Here is a 5,924-nt window from a genome sequence, read left to right on the forward strand (position 1 = left end):
TGCCGCCGGATCCTCCGACTACCCAAATTGTTAAAAACGCAAAGAAAAGACCGACACCGCGGTCTGGTTTTGGCGAAACCATGGTTAAGCAAACATGAGTGTCTCGGTTTCGGCGAAACCGAGAAAACTGATCAAAGTACAGCTGAATCAATGACTACTACTGAGGTTCCTGCTACCTTACTTGAATCGGCCTCAGAAATTTTACCTACAACAGTGGTTACTAGTGATTTATCAGACACCATCCCTTTGGATGTCTCTACCCCAGCACGTGGTGCTGCTAGGCCTCCTGCAGCCACGTCTATTAAGGCCTTTGCCAGGGCTAAAGCAGCCAAATCTACTAAATCAGTGCCTGTTAAACCCCCCTCAACTAGGCCCACTTCTAGTTCACAAATGCTTACTCTGGCAGAAGATTTAATATCCTTAATTAGGGGATCTCAATCTCACCCAGACAGGGCCTCTCAGCCTCCAGAAAAGAGACCTAGAGCAGAGCCCCCCGAGCCTGTGTCCTCTGATGATTCTGCGGATGACTCGGATATTACAGACCAGCCAGAGGCTCATTTCTCCAATTATGAAGACTTAGATGCTGAAGAATCCATTCCAGCTGCTTCTCCACCAGAAGAATTCTCCTTTGGGGAAACCTTACATGCCATGCGAGAACAATTCCAATGGCAGCAACAGGATTACTCAGATTCCAGAAAAAGACTTAGGACTTTTCTGCACCTTCCACAACACAGGCCCTTAGCTATACCTCCTGTCCTCTGTTGTGGATGATGCATTTAATGATGTCTGCACTGCACCAGATTCCTTACCTCCAGCCCCTGCAAAACCAGATAGATTTTACAGGGTACCAGACACTCATCATCACCTATACAAGGCCCCACTTGCAGACCCGAAACTATATCCCAGGGGCCTAAGGCAATAGCCTCGACCACAGCAAAACCCTATTCCTTCTGAAAGGGAAGCCAGGTCTTTAGACAGATGGGGCAAAAAGGTTTACACCTCAGCTACTCTCTCAGCTAGAGCTTTAAACTGTCAGTTTCACATGATACAATACCAAGAGTTTATGCTTGATCAGTTAACTAAAAAGCTATCCTCTGATGACTCTATAGATAAGAAATATGTATTAGAAATGGTAAATAACATACAACAGGTTAGTAACCATTCCTTAAAATGTGGCTATGATGCACTGGAGGCTTCATTTAGATCAGCCATGACTGGCACAGTGATAAGAAGACATGCATGGCTGAAGGAACAGGTCTTACCGGATCATGTTAAAGCTAAGTTATTAGATGCTCCTATGGATAAGGCCAGTTTGTTTGGTACACCTGCCCAGCAGGTAATGAAGAAAATGGAAGAAAAGGCAAAATCTGTACAAGCGGTTAAAGATTTCTTGCAGGTTCAGCCCCAAGGTTTAGCAGGAACTGGCCTGCCAAAAATTGGTCCTTTCCTGACTCCACAAGATCCCAAAGGGGCAGGAATAGACGTTCCAGAGGCAGAAATCAATCAGAGGGGGTGCCTACAGAGGACGACAGTGGCAAGGTAATAACAGAGGCACAGACACAGCCACTACCACTACAACAGCACAGTGACTTGATTCTAACTCCGCCTACCAGGGAACAAATAGCAGCACCATTAGGCGGAAAATTAACCTTATTTTCAAAGAACTGGCACTATATCACAAAAGACAAGTGGATTTTGCAAACCATAGACCAAGGTTACGGTTCCACTTCCACACTTTACCAGTCAAAGAGGAATGCCAAACCTGCCTCCAAATCAAAAAAACAGAAGCTCTACAGCAGATAATGCAATTAACAAAGATGAGAGCTGTGGAAAGAGTGCCAATAACAGAACAAGGCAAAGGATTCTACTCCAGACTATTCCTAGTTCCAAGAAAGGAAAAAGTTGGAGACCTATTCTCGACCTGTCCACCTTAAATACATACATCATTGTCCCAAAATTCAAAATGCTGACCCTACAGCAACTTCTTCCCATGCTGGGCAAGGAGTGTTGGCTGGTAACTCTAGATCTCAAGGAGGCATACCTGCGTCCCATTGACCAATTTGCAGAAGATACCTCAGATTTCTTGCAGGATCAGAGCACTATCAATTCTCAGCATTGCCCTTTGGCTTATCTACTACGCCCAGAGTATTCACAAAATGCCTGGCATCAGTAATCGCCCACTGCAGACTACAGGGAATCCAAATCTATCCATACCTGGACGACTGCCTGCTACAAGGGGACAACAAAAGCAAGCTGACAACAGATTTACAAAGGGTCATTTACTTGCTACAAGCACTGGGATACACAGTCAATTTACAAAAGTCAAGGCTGATACCATCCCAAACAAGGACATTCTTGGGCAGAATTGGACACAGTAAAACAAATGGCATTCCTAACTGCAGAAAAACAAAAAGAACTCCCTCTTTACTTCTTGGCACTAACAAGACAGAACAAGCTAACAGCAAGAAAAGTTCTGCAGGCCTTGGGCTTCATGGCATCCTGCATAATCTTGGTTCCACATGCCAGACTACATATGAGAAAACTACAGTGGTACCTAAAGAATTTATGGTCCCAACACAGGCACAGCCTAGAAGCAGAAATTCCACTAATCCCATGCCTAAAACAGGAGTTCCTATGGTGGGCTCAAGCATGCCAGTCAAACCCAGGCCTACCCTTTCACAACTATCAAGCAAGCCAAACCATCACAACAGGCGCCTCAGACCTAGGATGGGGGCTCACATGCTGGACAAATGCGTACAAGGATTGTGGATGCAGGACCAGCTTCACCTGCACATCAACCTAAAAGAAATGCTGGCAGTAAAACTGGCAATCCAGAAATTCAGACCATTTCTCAAAGAAGGCCACTTGATGATAAGGACAGACAACACCACAGTCATGTGGTACATCAACAAACAGGGAGGCACTCATTCATACCCCCTATGCAGAATGACTTTGGACCTTTGGAACCTGGCACTCAACTACAACATCCAGTTACAGGCAATATTTGTACCGGGAAAGGAGAATACTCTAGCAGACATGTTAAGCAGAACCACCTCGAATGCTCACGAATGGATGCTACACCCGGACATCTTCAAGACCATCTCAAAGAAATGGGGAATGCCACAGATAGATCTATTCGCTTCCCCTCTCAACCACCAGCTCAAAAAATTCTGCACAAGGACATTCCACCCACTTGCATGGAAAGTGGACTCGCTCTCCTTCAGCTGGAAAGGTCTGACAGCATATGCATTCCCACCTCTTCCCTTGATACACAAGGTATTACTAAAAATCAAGGAGGAACGGCCAAGGATAACCCTGATAGCTCCAAACTGGCCAAGACAACACTGGTACCCATTGCTGAGGAGCATGTCTCGGGACAAAATGTGGTCAATACCCTGATGCCTTTGATGTTAACTCAGAACAACTACAGCATCATGCATCCAAACCTAAAAATTGCAACTGACTGCATGGAACATCACATAGCAGCAACTAATCCAGAACTTTCCCAAAGGGTTAAAGACATTATCCTTGAAGCCCAGACCTTCAACAAGAAGGAACTATGCAGGAAAATGGAAAAGGTTTGTCATTTGGAGTGCTGAAGAGGAAAAGATGTATGAATATAGATATTGCTAACATTCTGGAGTATTTGGCAGAGCTTCTACATACAGGCCTGCCCTATTCCTCCATCAAGATACATGCATCAGCTATTTCAGCTGAATACAGCTTTGATCCACCTGTCTTTTCACATCCTTTACTCAGGCAGTTCCTCAGAGGGATCAAGAATGTAAAACCTCCTAGGAAACCACCATTGCCAGCTTGGGATTTGAACTTTGTGCTAGAAAAGTTGACACTAGCACCTTTTGAACCAGCAGCAACAGCAGACCTGCAGCATCTATCGTGGAAAACTGCTTTCCTACTGGCAATAACCTCAGCAAGGAGGGTTTCTGAACTCCAGGCCCTAATGGCAGTACAACCCTTCCTAATCTTCCACCAAGATAGAGTATCCATGAGGACTAATCCTACATTTTATGCCTAAGGTGGTATCCAGAGTGTCTTTAAACCAGGCAATCCACCTACCAACCTTCTTCCCAACCCACAAAACAGAGGGAAAGAATGCTGCATACCTTGGATGTACATAGACAGCTACGCTACTACCTGGACAGAACAAAAAGTAACAGAAAAACTGACCAGCTTTTTGTAGCCTATGCAACAGGAAGGGAAGGAAAAGCTATTTCCAAACAGACAATCTCCAAATGGATAGGAAATTGCATACGATTCTGTTACTCCTTCCATGGAAAACCAATTCCACAGAACATAAGGCCTCATTCTACAAGGGCAACAGCCACTACCACAGCCTTCCTACGAGGAGTGGCAACCAAGGACATTATTGAGGCGGCTACTTGGACCTCCGTGCATACATTTGCCAAGCATTATAATTTACCTCTGTATTCCAGATCCCGAGCAGGGTTTGCCACTGCTGTACTGCAAGGGATCCTAACCACACCATAATCTATTCTTCCTCCTCCCCTAGTTGGCTATGGTATTCTACCCAGTTGTTATGACTGCAGATGCATCCATGAAGGACATAGTACAGTTTTGTACCTACCATAAATGTAGATGTCCGAACTGGATACCATCTGCAGTCAGGATACCTCCTCCTTCCCTCTGTGGTACTCCTAGGGTATTTACCCTCCTAATAGCCTAGCTGGCAGGGGAGTCTCTTATAGTGTATTTGTTTTGTATATATGTACATACATGCTTATTTTTTGTGTTTGCCTTCTATCTTTTTGGAAACATTGGCATTTACCCAAAATTTAGCCTTCCAAGAGGGCAACTGGCATCTGGGGCAAGAAACACTGAGGAAAATGGCGTCAGCTGATGCCTTTATACCCGAAGACCAGCAGAGATGACGTCGGGTGAAGTGCGACATCAGCCTAAGCCGGACCCGGACTTTGGAATCCGGCCGACCGAAGGGCTGCCTGACGACAGGACAACCCAGTTGTTATGACTGCAGATGCTATCCAGTTCGGACATCTACATTTATGGTAGGTACAAAACTGTACTTTTTTTACAGTGGTTTCCTTTGGGAGGGGGTGAGGGTGGGATGTGGATATCCATAGTGATTAGCTTGTTGTTAGACCTGACCAGGGAGGAGTTAATTACTGGTGTAGAGCAGCGGTCACCCATGTTAGTAATGACCAGGTCAAGGATGTTTCTACCCCTGGTGGGGGTAAGAATGAGTTGGTCCAGGGCAATGGAATTAATGAATTCCAGAAAATGTTGAGCAAGTTTGTTGGTACATGAGCAATTTTCCCATTTAATGGAGAGATAGTTAAAGTCTCCTAATATAAGGGTATTAGGTTGTACTCTAATATTTTCCAGTGTGTTTAGGAATGTGGAGTGGGAGTGTTGGGACATGGTGGGTGATCTATAGCAGGCTACAAACTGGATTGCAGTTTTGCCCAGTGTTAGTTGTACCTGAAGTATCTCTGATGCGTTTTGTTGGACTACTGGTCGGGAGGTGTGCATATCCTTTATGAATATGGATACACCACTGCCTTTAGTGCTTCGTTCCAGGTTTAGGGGCTGAAAGGTGTGGTGTGAATTATAGCTTGGTAGTGCTGGGGTGCTCTCTGGAGCCTTGAACCAGGTCTCGGTCACTGCACAGATGTCGATGTTCTCCATTTCAAGGAGTACATCGAGTGAGTGCATTTTGAGATTTAGATGTCTAGCGTTGAGTAGCATTACCCTCAGATTTTGTTTACTTGTAGCTGTTATGGTGGTAATTTTGTATTTAGGACATTGCCTAAAAAAGGCACTATAGTGAGATTGGCATAGGAATGGGGCTAAGCGGTTGAGTAAAAACATTTAAAAACCTTTTAGATTTTGATTTAAAACCCCTTGGTAGATGCTGCTTCATAGGG

The sequence above is a fragment of the Protopterus annectens genome, chromosome 16.part0 (genome assembly GCF_019279795.1).
Source record: "Protopterus annectens isolate FY-2018-M chromosome 16.part0, PAN1.0, whole genome shotgun sequence".
NCBI lineage: Eukaryota > Metazoa > Chordata > Ceratodontiformes > Protopteridae > Protopterus > Protopterus annectens.